Source organism: Nannospalax galili, unplaced genomic scaffold (assembly GCF_000622305.1).
Source record: "Nannospalax galili isolate Female #2095 unplaced genomic scaffold, S.galili_v1.0 scaffold198, whole genome shotgun sequence".
In the NCBI taxonomy this organism is placed as follows: Eukaryota; Metazoa; Chordata; class Mammalia; order Rodentia; family Spalacidae; genus Nannospalax; species Nannospalax galili.
In genome coordinates, this window is record NW_008341748.1 from 1,942,914 (window position 1) to 1,958,931 (window position 16,018).

Sequence of the window (16,018 nt, forward strand, 5' to 3'; positions counted from 1 at the left end):
TTGATAGAAAACATATATTTGTCTGAGACAGGTATAATTTGCCTAATATGATAATCTCCAGTTGCAACCATTGTCCTGCAAAAAGTTAATTTCAATATTTATAGCTGAAAAAATTTCAGTTGTTAACATACACCACATTTTCATCATTCTTCTTAATTTTTATGACTTCAAATTTTTTGTGTGTCACCAGAAACAGAAATTTGGCTAAGCATTCATTGTATGTTGTTGCTTACTTGACTTTGGATCACAGGACCATGACATTGATCTCATCAGTTGTGGGATATTTAGTTTTTTTCCACGGAGATAAAGCAGATTACTATATTCTGATCAAGGGAACAATCAACCAAAAAGATGTAATAATCGTGAACATATACGTACTAAACTCTGATGCACCCAGTTTCATTAAAATGGTACTATTGGACCTCAAGACACAGATTAACCACAACTCATTAATAGTAGGTGGCTTCAGTACCCCTATTTCTCCAATAGACAGGTCATTTGGTCAAAGAATAAACAAAACAAACATTCAAATTAAACAATATCATACATCAAATGGACTTAACAGACTTACAGAATATTCCACCCAAGCATCAAAGAATACACATTTTACTCAGCAGTCCACGGGAGTTTCCTCTCTTCAGTAGACATTTTTTGTTGAGAGTGTGTTTGATGAGGAGGAAGTAAAAAGATGTGCCATTTTCTAATTCATTCTGCTAGTCTGCATACTTTTGTTTTTTAATTGAGTCCATTAATAAATTATTATTTAAAGATGTGTATTAATTTTTGTCATACTATTTATTTGCCATACTATTTTCTTAGACTTCTTTTGATTAACTACCCTGACCTTTATTTATTTCTTGTGACCTTTAGGGTGTGATTATCCTTCTTTTTGAACTGAGGTATTCCTTCCAATATCTGCTGTACAGCTGTCTTTGTGATCATGAATATCTTTAATCTGGTTTTATTATGGAAATTTTTTTATCCTTTAATTTTTAGTATATAATTTTGCTATGTATAATAGTATGGATTGACTGTTGTATTTTGTCAGTACTTAGATTATATCTTTCCAGGCCCTTCTGCCTTTAACATTTTTATACAGTAATTAGGTGTTACCTCTGATCAACCTATTATAAGTGACTTGTTCTTCCTTTCTTGCAGATTTTAATATTTTATTCTTTCTTTTTATAATGTTGCAATTGTAATATACCGTGGGAATTTCTTTTCTAGTCCTATTTAGTGTTTTGTAAGCCTCTTGACTTGCATGGACAGCTATTTCCCTACGTTTGAATAATTTTCTTCTATGATTTTTTTGAAATACACTCTATGCCTTTGTTGTGATATTATTCTCTTTCTTCTATGCCTATAATTTGAAGGTAATGTTTTTTCATGGCATCACAAAGCTCTCCCATGTTCTGTTCACATATTTTTAAAAAATAATCATTCAACTTTACTGAGTGATCTAGTATCTCTGCTTCTCTTCCAGTCCTGACCCTATTTTCTGTATGATCCATTCTGTTCCTGAGGCTTTCCAGAGTGGTTTTTATTTGGCTTTAGAGTGATTCATTTCCAGCATCATTTCAGTTTGTCTTTTCTTGAGAAATTCTATCTCACTATTGCATTTTATTTTCCTATCTTGGATTGATTTTTTGCAATTTATCCAGTACTTCATTTTCATTTACTTAGGATTTTAATAGTCTCTTCAAGGTGTTTGAATTTTAGTTATAATCACTCTTTAGAATTCTTTGTGTAGACTATCTTCCATATATTTTTATTGGGGTTCATTATTATGGGATTAGTAATTTTTTTTGAGGAGTAACCAGCAGGTTTTTTTGTTGTTGTGTTAATTTTGTTTCTGCACTGGGATTTGCACATCTGAAGTAGTTTATTATGTATACCTTTTTTATTATTCAAATCACCTTTATTTTTCTTTCAGTGTAGGTGTATATAATTTTCAGGAGAGGATTAAATTGAAAGAGCGTTGAGACATTGTTTTCTTTTGTGGAACTGATATTGAGGACTGCGGGTTCTACCTCCCAGTCTTAAGAGTCTATTACTGTCTGCAAGAACAGACACTGTGCAAGGGTCAGCATAACCCTTGGTGGTCTGCTCCTCTGTTGCCTTCTGGTATGGCTCTGCAAGTATGGCTGCTCTACCTTGAGTAAGTTCTAATAAACTAAGTGGTTAGGAGCAGTAGATACTGGGAAGCTGGTTGTGTTGTTGGGAGGCTTATGGGCTCGGGAGGGACAGGACCTACCTGGGAGTGCTAGGAAATAAGATCCTGAAGGAGTTCAGAGCTTATAGGGTGGGAAGGAATCTGCCCAATCTGAGAGTTGGGGAGCAGATATCCTGTAGAAATCAGGTGCTCTGGTACCACTTTTAAGTGTGATTCTGTAGAAGCCAGGAGGCTAAGGAGTAATAAGGAAGAATCCCTACCCCCTTGCTTAGAGAAACAAAAAATCACAGAGATAGCCCTTGGGGTGGGAGGGAGCAGAGCCTACCAGAGGGGAAGAATATCCCAGAGAAGTGGGCTGCTGTGGGGTAGGAAGGAGCAGGAGTTATCTGACGATGCTGGGAAGGAAATTTTCAGATAGGGAGGCAGTTGAACCTATGTGATATGAAGGCACAGGCTTACCTGGTTTCATAGGGAAGGGGAACACCGGAGGTACCAGGTGGGTCAATGTCATTGGAATGCCTAAGTGCACTTTAAAAATAGTTTTTATGATGCTCACTACTTAGTAATCCTTTGCATAATCCTTTATAATTGAATATAGATGTGTGCTGTGATTTCCTTCTAAATATGTTGATTCCAACTCTGTGAAAGACCCTGAGCCCAAAGCTCAGGTAAGTTCTATCCAGATCCCTAGTTCAGAGAAATGGTGGGATTAATGTGTGTTGCTTCAATCTTCTAAGTGTGTGGTGATTTTTTAAAACATCACAGAAAGATAATGCTTCTCTTACTTGTGCAACCAAAGTAATTTATGTCCCTTCTCAGAAACTGCATTTTCTTCTCTTATTATTGTACTCTATGCATATTGCAATGCTAGACAAAGAGCTGTCAGTAAACAAATAATTGCTTGAATGAATAAAATCATAAATAAATTACCAAGTGATTTGGAATGCTAACTCTACTTCTGGGTACCACATTTGGAGAGACAGCAGATTTGGGTATTTTTCAGCAGAAAACCACTAGAGTTAACCTGAAACATAGAGAAATTATTGGTATGTGAGGAAGTCAACCCTTATTGGGTGGAGACGTGAGGACATCAGATAAGAAGTCCAGACTGGTTATATATTAGTTCTTTGTTGCTGTGATAAAACACTATGACCAGTTCAACTTATGGAAAGAAGAGCTTATTTGGTTTATTATTCCAGAGCAATGAGTTCATCAAGGTGGGGCGGCATGGTGGCTGTGGTGGTCGGAACAGAAAGCTGAGTGCTCACATCTTCAAGCAGGCACAAGAAAAAAGAGACAGACTGGGAGTGGTTAGGACTGTACTCTGAATGCCTGTCCCTGGTGACAAACCTCCTCAAACCTCCTAAAACAAAGCCATCAACTGGAGACAGTGTTTAAATACTTGGAGACTATAGAGGGCATTTATATTGAAACCACCGCAATGGTGCTCAGGCGTAGAGTCATGTCTCATGGATATGAAACACTTGTGTATCCCTAGGGCTGATTGAAATCAGGTACTAATGGATCGATATTATTGGAACACAGATTTTTCTTAATGTAAGGAGGATTATGTGTGGTGATGGCTATGTGAACAATAACCATGGTAGCTTTTTCTACCATAGGTAGTATTGAGTTCCATGTCAATTGAGGTGTTTAATAAAAGAATAATAGCCACTGTTAAGGATGTTCTAAATGAATTTCTTTGTTCAAAAAGCTTACTGTTCATGTATGAAATGGTATATATATATATATATATATATATGGAGAGAGAGAGAGAAAGAGAGAGAGAAACAAGATGAACATTAATGAGAAACCACGCTACATGTGAAATTCTATATAGACTCCAAATCGCATCTACAAGACTTCAGAAGGATGGAGTGCCCCCCAAAGAGTTGACAATCAAAGGAGAAGAGACTTTGCTTGAAAGAAGAGCAAGCCTTGGCTAAATCAACCCAATGTGTATGGGGTATCTCATGCAAGAGTAACAGCATAGACAAAAAGCAAGTTCATGTAACCTACCTATATCCTGCTTAAATGTGCTATGGGCTGTGTTCTCAGTCTGCTTACAAAGTCATTCTAAACACATAGGCCCTGGTATCTAGCTTTCCATTTTCCAGCTCTTTCTGAGTCTAGAAGTATACAGATGACCCATTCATAGATAGGGTTTTATCAGTCCTAAGTGAGATTAGGTCAGGTAACTTTATCTGGAAAACACAGTCATTAGTCAAGTTCTTTTTCACCATTAATAATGAATTAATGTGAAATTTGAACACATTTCTTAGCTTTGAGATTTTTTAAGATTCTTCTGCAAAATGATAATGCTTCTTGGTTTCTCATAAAACTGCAGGGTGCCAAGTATTAACTAAAGAGAAATAGCAATAGCTGGTACACTGTGTTTATTGCCAAAGATATCATCAACAAAAGTAAATGCTAGGCTTTCATTCTCTTCTGGTGAGCCCTTTGGAGGACTATGATACCTGAGGGGGAATTGATGAAGGCTAATGATGAAATATTGTCTTCTCATATGGAAAAAAGAATGATTCCCATTTCAGTATACTTTCTTATCTTTTACCATGGGGTAAGTTACTGATTTATGAAGTAGATTTTGACAACACTGAGGCCCAAAATTCTTTTCATACCATGGTAACCACAGGTCTCAACTTTATCTTTACCCTACTCCCAGGAACTTTGACCCCAGAAGACCATCTTCATACTTTTCTGAAATGAAACACAGATCTCACTCTGTGTGCTAGAGTATTTTAAAGCAAAAAGTGTAATTTAAGATCACCTGCCTGAGAAAATATCCATTTGAGTAATAACCAAATCATTCATAATGTATCATTATAATATAATCATTCTTTTTTTATACTTATTTGAAATTTTGAACTGTCTTTTTTGGGGGTGGAGAGGCTGTATCTGTGACCTTAAATTAATGCTCTTTAAAAACTTTCTGTCATTAACTTCCTTTGAATTTCATGCCAATCAATTTGATTTTATCATGCAATTTTTAAAGTGATTTTTATATTTCTATTATGGAAGTCAAGAAGTTTCTATGTAGTATTTTATCCTAGGTAGGATAGAATATTTGAGTCAGTCTACCATGATCTGTTTTTGTAAGATACAAAGGTTGATGAATTTTATTACATTAATTTATTCTGTGTGTGCGTTCATGCATGTGTGTGGGAATACATATGCCACAAAGCATGTGTAGAAGTAATAGAACAGCATGCATAATTCAGTTGTCTCCTTCTTCCTTGTGGGTCACAGGAATCAAACTCAGATAATCAGGATTGGTGACAAGTGCCTTTAACCACTGATACTGCTTGCTGCCTCCTCCATCTGTTTTTAACAGAAGAGTTAGTCTTCTGCCTAACACAATAAAGAAAAATTATGAAATAAAAGTCAGCATGTAAAGCATGTGAATTTCTACCACTAAAGGCAAATTGGGAGGTCTGTATGAATATCCCCAAATCAGAAGACAAGTACAAGTAGATCAATATTAAGAAGACAAAATGTAATTCATCATTTGAATTACGTTAAATACGTTTGATCTGGCAGCACATTGGCAGACGGTTGTCCCTTTATTAGATAAAACATGGTTCTGCAACATAGAAATATCACACAGTTCTGTATTCTATAATTAGCATAGTTCTTGTAACATAGTAGGTACTTAGTAACTAAACAATGAATCCCACTTCAAGTTTATTTGTAACCCTAGCTAAGAATCTAAGTTCAGTCATGGAAGTACATTAGATTAAAAAGATTCCTTTTACAGGAAGTGGATGACTAAAATTATTGGACTTTGAATCTGTGATTAAGTAATTGGCATATAATAGATGTTAAAAATGTTTTCTAAATGCAGCTTTTAAAGATGATTCTGAATGCTGTCCTTAAACATTAAATACATCAAACCTGTAATTACCATTATTCACAGGCGTCTTTGAAGGAGGACCAGGTGATCTTAAACTCAGAGTCTTTGAAAAGATTTGGTAAATAGTGCATCATGAATTGGAATGACACTCCAATTTCAATGATTAAAAGCAGAAGACAAATGCAAATTATGCAGACTTGAAGTTGGGTGTGGGCCAGAGTGCTAAAGATTTGAAAGTAATAATGATGAACAAAACAGATGTGAACAATGAAGTATTCTCTGAAGAAATATAGTTTAAGTAACATATTATTATTATTATTATTATTATTATTATTTTGAGAAAAGATCACAGTATGTAGAGCAAGCTGGCCTTGAATTCACAGAGATCTGCCTACCTCGGCCTCCAAAAGTGCTGGCTTGCGTTTTATTCTTCAAAATCTTGTTCTTCAAAATGTCAGACTTTATTATCACATAATATGTAGGAAATAAAAGTTCTTAATACAATGACAATGAAGTAGGAAGGTTATTCTTGGATTTTCATATAGTGTCCATCTTGAAAAATACTATGGCCGCATTTATACCTCTCACTCTTCTTACCGAAAACCAGCAGCTACTGATAAGGTAGAGTACATTTTTTCAAAGTACTTTGGAAGAACCTGGGGGCACATTGAAAATGCAGATCCCCCAGAGAAACATAAACCAAAACCACAATGAGATACCACATTACAGTACTAATATTACATATTAGGATACTTATTCTCTATGAAGAATAGGGAGCAGTATGAATTGGCAAGGATATGGAGAACATGAAACACTTATGTATTCTTACTGGGACTGTAAAATGATGAATTGGTTATGCAAATAATATGGTGCTTTCTGAAACAAATGAAAATTCAACTACATGTGTCCTAGGAATTCTGCTTCTGCTATTTAGCCAATGGAAATAATATCAGTATATTAATAACATTGCTTACTTATTTTTTAACAATATTTTTTGGATTCTTTGAAAATTTCATACAATGTATTTTGAGCATATTCAGACCTCTCCCGTCTCCTCTCAGATCCATCAATACCTCCCTACCACCTTGCTTATTGCCTTCTATTATTTTCTAAGGTTTATTAAGTCTAGTTTGTGTCCCCCAAATGATCTTCAGTGTGAATCCATCCCCTGGAGTGTGGTCAACTTATCTGGCATCACACCCCTAAAGAAAACTGCGTCCCCCTCTCCCAGAAGCTATCAATTGCCAACAGATCCCCAGCTAGGACTGGGGCTTCTTACCTACCTCCCATGTCCATGCTGGGATTTTGTTTGACTTATACTTGTATGGGTCTTGAGCATGTTGTCACAAGCACTGTGGCTTCACATGTGACACTGCCCTGTTGTGTCTAGAGAGCACTATTTCTTTGTATTCATCTGCCATCTCTGGATCTTGCAGTTTTTCAACTTCCTCTTCTACAATGATCCTTGAGCCTTGGAGGGAGGGGTGTCATACAGATGCCCCATTTAGGACTGAGGATTCCAGTCTTATTTTCTACACATGGACCAGCTGTGGATTTCTGTGTTAAGTGCCATCTGCTAGCAGCATTGTTTATAATAGCCAAGAGTAGCAGCAGCCCAGTGTCCATCTATGGATGGATAAGCATAAGGTGTCTTATCCAAAGGTGGGATATTGTTTAGTCTTGAAAAGGAAGAAAATTCTGACCTATGCTAGCAGAGAGATGGATCGTGAGGACATTAGGGCAGATGAAATGAATCAGTCACAAAAAGATGTTTACTAGATTGGTGTACTTTTTCTACTTGTAAGGCCCCCAGAGTAATCAAATTCACACAAACAGAAAATAAAATGGTAGTTATCAGGGATTGAAGGAGGAGATGAGGAATTATTCAGCACAGAGTTCTGGTGATTTGCTACATAATTATGTGAATATAGTCAATATTACTGAACTGGACTTTTAAATGTGATTATCATGGTAATTTTTGTGTTTTTTGAAACCACAATTAAAATTTATTTTGAAATGCAAGTTCCAGGAATCTACAGTGTGCTAAATGTTATGTCTGAAGCATAAGGCTGAGAACACTTATTTTAACAAATTTCTTGGGAAGAACTAAACTTGATCCTTATAATGTACAGGGCTCTTTTCATCTATATTTTTTTCACTTACTACTCACACCTATTCTCTTTGTAATCACTGTTACTGTATGTGTATGTTTATTATGGAGAGTGATGGTTCACAAGGAGAATTTTTTTTTTAACTTTTAAAAGAAATTTTACTGAAAATTTTCATACATGCGTATAAGGTGTTTTGATCAAATCCACGCCCACTCTCTCCCCTCCAAAACCTCCCATATTTTCCCATCACCTTTTCTCTAACAGCTTCGTGTACTCTTTCCTTCCTTCCTTCCTTCCTTCCTTCCTTCCTTCCTTCCTTCCTTCCTTCCTTCCTTTTTAAATGGGTTATTTTTGCTACTCTAACATTCCCTCCTCTGAAGTCCTTCCTTCCTTCCTTCTTAAATGGGGCTTTTTGCTACTTTAACATTACCCCCTCTGAAGAGGTAACCCTAAAATCTTTTAGGGATTAGATAAGAGCTCCCAAATACATTTGTCATTCTTGGCCTTTGGAACAGAGTATGTTTCTAAGAGCCCCAAGGACATTTTCACTTTTAGCCAAGAAACTGGCTACTTTTCTTTGGGGTCTTTTTTTCACCCTAAGTGGTTCTCTGTCTAGAACTTGTAATGCTAACTACTCTTGCCTTTACTTCTTCATATCTCCTATTCACGATTCAAAGACTTTCTTTTCTCCCTACAGGTAAGAATTATACAATATTGGAGTCTTTTAGATAGATCCACTGAAGGGGTACCCCAGTTGCCTCACCCTCCATCCCTGTTCAGCATGGAAGAAGCCAGAGTGGTCTGCGTCCCAATTCCCTATCAGCAATTTGGGTAATCTCTTCAGAGGATGGTGTGATAACAATAAGAGAGAATTTTTATAAGCACATATTGCAAACTTTGACTGGGCTCCACTTCATTTCCACATATATCTGCATTTGCTTCTTATCACATATGTGAAAGATAAAGTTTCTGATAAACTGCTTAGGTTTAAATTTTTAGGGACCCCTTGGTAAAATTCTACAAAATTGTCTACTGAATAATGTTGAAATTCCTTAATTTTGTATATAGGAGCTTTCCTCAAGTTACTTTTTTAGCCTCCCTACCAAATGCATGTATTGCATTTAACTAAATCTAGGTGATCATTTTTATGAATATGCATCCAGCTTCTTTCTCTCCTTGCTTTGGCTTCTGACACCACAATGTATAGAATGCCTTTTGTAACCATATTGCTGTCTTGAGAACATTGGCTCAATTCTGCTTTCTTCATGTCTCTGCTTAGAACCCCATCCTAAAATGCCACGTCATTCCCTGTATGTTTGTTGCATTCAATTTGTTCTTAAATAGAATATATTTTATTGGCTGCTTTATATTCTTAAATTTATATGTGTGTCCAATTTTGTCTTAAATTCAAAGGACTTTGAGGCATAGATCTATATTTCTTAGTTTAACTACATTACTTTAGAACATACCAGATGTTACCTAATCCTCAGAGTGCTCTGTCAATTACAGTAGTAAAAGACTGTTCCTGTCTGCATGAGGCTCACAGCATGAAAGAGGAGACAGAAGGAAAAAGTGTTTTATACCCTAACAAGTCTATTCACTTGAAATCATCCCTGTAAATTCTACTTCACACACCTCTTTTACCTTTTACAGAATGGTCACAATCCAATATGTATAATTATTAAATATATTGTTTCATCAAATAAGAAACTCTTAGCTGGAAGTGACACAACTTTGAGCTAAAACGAAATATGAATGAATGGTCACATAACTCATCTTGGATCATTTAATTTATTCTTTGAAACTTGCCAAGACCTATCAATGCCTTTTCAAAGGTCAATAAACATTTTGAATTGAAGATTAATTACATGAAATTGATTGAGTGATTGTTTCTTATATATCAATAGATGGCTGTGGATTTGTGTTGACTTATTTAATGTAATCCATAATTATGCTTATTTGTAACTATGAAAAAATCAATATAGTATTAGATTGGCTTTAGATAGGAGGGGGTGGACTGTTGAAATAAAAAATTACACAAATGCAGTTATGTCATAATAGTGTTGCAAAGAGAAAATACAGGATTAGTGTGAAAATGTAATACTTTCAGCACCCACTTGGTATTCTGTAACACAGCAAAGCTTCACAAAGCCTTTCTTAAGTCTATGAACATAATCACATGGAGCATGTACTTAAGATAGAAGACTTGCCAGTTGAGGAATATCACTATATTCTACGTGATGTAGAATTCATTGTAAACTAAGATTAACAAGAAGCATGTAGTGTATGGGGGCTGTTATAGAAAAATGCAGTAACTACTGTTCTTAGTGCTGGCCTGCTTTTTCTTTAGAAAGAGAAAAGCTGTCATTTGTGCTCCAAGTTCTCTGGACGAGATGGTTTGGCACTCTTTACTGTCAAGGTCCTATCTTCTCTTCTTGGTACGTCAGTAGTCTTAACTCACAGATCGTTGTTTCATTTCTCCATTTTTGGCTCTTGATTAGAGTTAAAGTTGGTACTGCAAAAAGGAGTTGTGTATAAGGTTACAGCAGTATCTTTAATTGAGCACCTTGGCAAACAGACAGAAAGCTATACTTACTGATATTTTCCCTAGGGAAACAGATTTTTTTTTCAGGCTTCATTTTTGTCCATTTGTATTTAGCCCTTAATATTTCTGCTTTAAGTTATGAAGTCTGAGATGCATTATGAATAAAAATGTTTAATGCTTGCTGACATCCACGTGAGTATGTACAATTATTTATGTGTCCATGTATATGCACATACATGCACCTCTTTGTTTTGGACCTAGTCCTTGAAACTCAGTATACCTATATATCTCATAGTCTGTAGTGTAGAAGAGTTTAAAAGAGCCTAGATTTTCTGATGCTCACATGGGCCATCTTCCTCTGTATTTGTTCTTGATTTAGGCTTTTCTAACCCTTCCTTCCATTCCTGTCTCTTCTAGCACCTTCCTCAACTTTATATATCAAAGCTTATACGCAATGTTCTAAGTTCTAGGCCTTCTCTAGGTTTTACTGTTTCTGCTGCCTCACTTTAAACAAAGGAAAACAAAACGAAATAATCATAGCTCCCAGCTCTAGTCTTGTGTGCTGAACCAAATCCTGGCCATGAACACACTTATTTTCAGACATGAGAAAACAAAATGGATAAATGGTTGAAATAAGGAAAATATTGCATTAAATTTGTATTTAACATTAGCAAACTGTTGAGTAGAATGACCTCCTATAGTCTTCCTTCCATTTCGAGTCCATGTAAATATACTTTTGCTGAACAATTGTAACAATACTGTCTTCTTCCCTTTAGCTCTGTTCTTCAAAGTACTAGCTCCATACAGCAATGGGCTAATATCATGACAACATAAAACAGTTAATGCAGTTGACCTGTCACCAAACCCTTCACTGGGACATTAGTTGAAAGTAAACCTTGATAACAGTTTTTAGGTTTGCCTGTCTGGTTTAGTCCCTGCTTGTAATGACTCTCCACAGTTTTACAAATGGCCATATTGGCTGAGTGGGAAAAGCAATTGCCACTAAGCCTGATGACCTGAGTTCAATTCCTGGGACCCACATGGTGGAAATAGAGAATGAACCCCTATAAACTGTCCTACGATCTCAACCTGCACACTGTGGATTACCTACATCCACACAAAACCACACAAACACACACAATGAATAAATAAATGTTAAAAAAGAACTTTAGAAGGGAAATGCAGCACAATCAATAAACAAGTAAAATCTCATTAAAAATGGCTGTTATTAGCTTAAACAAACCCATAACACAAAAAGAAATTGAAACAGTAATACAAAACCTCCTGACTAAAAAAAGCCCAGGACCAGATGGATTTACAGCAGAATGCTATCAGACATTTAAAGAAGATCTGCATCCAATACTACTTAATTTATTCAAAAAATAGAAATGGAGGGAGAACTTCCAAATTCCTTCTATGAAGCCAGCATCACTCAGATACCAAAGCCAGGTAAAGATACAACCAAAAAAGAAAAGTATAGACCCACATCCTTAATGAACATAGATGCAAAAGTTCTCAACAAGATACTTGAAAACTGTGTACAGACACACATCAAAAAGATCATCCACCATGATCAAGTCGGCTTTATCCCAGAGATGCAGGGATGGTTCAATATACGTAAGTCAATAAAAGTCATAAATCATATAAATGGGCTCAAAGACAAGAACCACGTGGTTATCTCAATAGATGTAGAGAAGGTCTTTGACAAAATTCAACATCTATTTATGTTCAAAGTTCTAGTGAGAATTGGACTGGAGGAACATACCTGAACATAATTAAAGCCATGTATAACAAACCCATAACCAAATCATTCTAAACAGAGAAAAACCGGAAGCATTCCCATTGAAATCAGGAACAAGGCAAGGCTGTCCACTCTCCCCACTTCTCTTTAACATAGTATTTGAAGCTATTTAAAGAGCAATAAGAGAAGGAAATTAAAAGAGTAATAACTGGAAAAGAAGAGAACAAATTATCCTTTTTTTGCAGATGATATGATATTATATGTAAGGGATGCCAACAGAGAAAAACCGGAAGCATTCCCATTGAAATCAGGAACAAGGCAAGGCTGTCCACTCTCCCCACTTCTCTTTAACATAGTATTTGAAGCTATTTAAAGAGCAATAAGAGAAGGAAATTAAAAGAGTAATAACTGGAAAAGAAGAGAACAAATTATCCTTTTTTTGCAGATGATATGATATTATATGTAAGGGATGCCAAAAATTTCACCCCACAACTCCTAGAAATTATTAACATGTTCAGTAAAGTGCCAGGTTACAAAATTCTTCCCATGATCATGGATTGGAAGAATTATTATTGTGAAAATGATCATCTTACCAAAAGTCATATATAGAGTCAACATAATGCCAATCAAAATCCTCATGACATTTTTCAGAGAATTGGAAAAAACTGTCCTAAGATTCATATGGAAGCACAAAAGACCTCGGATAGCCAAAACAACACTGAGCACTAAGAACAATGCTGGGGGGATTACTATACCAGATTTCAAGCTGTATTACAGAGCTATAGTCATAAAAACAACATGGTACTGGCACAAACATAGACCCATAGAACAATGGAACAAAATTGAAGACCCAAATATGAGTAAATGCAATTTCAGCCACATGATATTTGACAAAGGGACCAAGAACATTCACTGGAGGAAAAATAGCATGTTCAGCAAATGGTGCTGGGAAAACTAGATCTCAACTTGTAGAAGAATGAAACTAAGCTACTATCTTTCACCCTGCACAAAAGTCAATTCCAAATGGCTCAAAGACCTCAATGTAAAGCCTGAAACTCTGAGACTATTAGAAGAAAATATTGGGAAAAACTTACACGATATAGATGTAGGAAAGGATTTTCTAAACTGGACATCAATTTCTCAAGAAACAAGGGCAATAATTAACAAATGGGATCTCATTAAACTAAAAAGCTTCTGTACATCAAAGGAGACGACTAAGGAAGCAAACAGAAAACCCACAAAATGGGAGAAAATCTTCACCAGTGACACATTCGACAGAGGTTTAATAACCAGAATACATAACGAACTCTAAAAACAGAGAACCAAGACAAGAAGTAACCCAATTAAAAGATGGGTTAAGGAGTTGAACAGAGAGTCCTCAAAAGAAGAAGTAAAGATGGCTATGAAACATCTTAAAAGATGTTCAACATCACTAATAATTAGGGAAATACAAATTAAAACCATTTTAAGATTTCATCTTACCCCAGTCAGACTGGCTAAGATTAAGAGAAGAAATAATACCAAATGTTGGAGAGGATGTGGGGAAAGGGTAACACTCATCCCTGCTGGTGGGGCTGCAAACTGGTTCAACCCCTATGGAAAGCAGTGTGGAAAACTCTTAAAAACTACAAATGAACCTACCATTTGACCCATTTATACCATTTCTTGGCATATACCCAAAGAACTCATCCTATTGTAGAGACACTTGTACATCCATGTTTATTGCTGCTCTCTTCACAATAGCTAAGAGATGGAAGCAACCTAAGTGTCCATGAGTGGATAATGAAGATGTGGTTCATTTATATGATGGAGTTTTACTCAGCAGTAAAGAAAGATGAAATCTGAAATTTGCAGGTAAATGGATGGAAGAATAGTTATACTAAGTGAAGTAACAGACTCAGAGAAAAAAAATGACATATGTTCTCCCTTATATGTGGATCCTAGAGCCAGACTCTGATAAATAAGTATGCAACTTGGCATAACTACAGAAACTAGGATAATGGAAATGAAACAAGGAGGTAAAGGAAGAACCTGAAAGAGAAAAACAGTAGAAAACAGGTGTTAACAAGGGAGATATGGATAAAATTGGGTTAATTTAAGGGAGTGGGGAGGGAAGGGTATACAGGGAACTTAGAGGACAAAGGGAAAGAAGGAGCTCAAGAGAGGTAGGATTATAGGAGAAGGGTATTAGTAAGGGAGAAAGAGGGGAAATGGAGGCCCCTTAAATGGGAAAATCATGATGGAGGGTTAGACAATGTGAGAGGTAAACAATGCCTAGCTAGTTTTGAAAACTAGTGGGAACCATATTACTCTTGCAACCTACTGACATACATACATAACAGATCAAGAAATATATGTCTAGGTAAGGTTCATCTGAGAACAACTGGTCTTTGCCCAAGATTTATCTACATGACACACAGTAATTAAAAACACCAGACTGGTGGAACTAACCTTCTTGGGTGTTTAAGAGACATACTTTGAGTTCTACAATAATTCGGTCAGAGGGACATAAAGGATACTTTTTTCTCCTTGCCCTCCTAGGTCGACTAATTTCAGGGGACTATGAGCATGTCTTAAAATGTCCTATAATGGTGGTGGGTCACCTGTCCTCTTGATCAAGGAGGCTGAGGAGGCCCCACCAGATGGACTTGAACCAGTCTCCAGTCTACAAAGAGGAGAGTCAACACAGAGGAATCATTTCCTCCATGCTTTCAAGTGAAGCTAACCATGGTCGAGCAGGACCTTTGACTTATCTTCACATAGGCTGAACTGGTAAAAGAAAGGAGTCAGGGGCTCCTCCCAAGCACATGTGACACCTGAGGGACAGATCCCCAAACGACCTTAAGAGTAAAAATAAATCGGTTTATCTGGACCAACTGTATGGCCTCAAACACCCAAAAGGAAAGTATAACCAAAGATTAAAGGGGCCAATATAATTTCATAAGAGTCCATATGTATAGCTAAAGGCTACATAACAAGCAACAATGTGAGACAGGTGATACCTTCTTTTGAGTTGTTGGCCAGGGTGGCCAAAGGGATTCCCAGATAGTAACCCAGCATACAACTGGGAAAATGAACAGCAGACCCCAATCTTATCCAAAGGAATATTGACAGCTGGTTATCGCTAGATGAGGAACAGCTGACTGTCCTAAAACAAAGGCCTCTAGATAGGCTGACTAGATTCACCAGAAGGGCAAGTAGTGGGGAATGGCTGGGGGTGCTGACAACACAGCAGACAGTAGCAGGGATATCAGAGTATAAGGGTTCTAGTGGGGGGATGGAGGCTATGGGTGGGTGCTCTCTGGGAAGTGGGTGTAAAATAATAGTAATAATAGTAATAATAATAATAATTGTTCAAAGCATAACAAAATTAGTAGATGTGAAAAACATTACCATTGAATCTACCTGATGACTTTATATCCATGCTCAGATGCCAAGGAGCTCAGAAAGTAGCCGACTGTGACTAGTAATAATCAGATATATAGAGATTAGAAATGCATTTGCATCTTAGTGTCAATTGTATTGAAAATGAATTTTTCTGTATGAAACTGTGTATTTTAATAGTGAAGTGAAGATT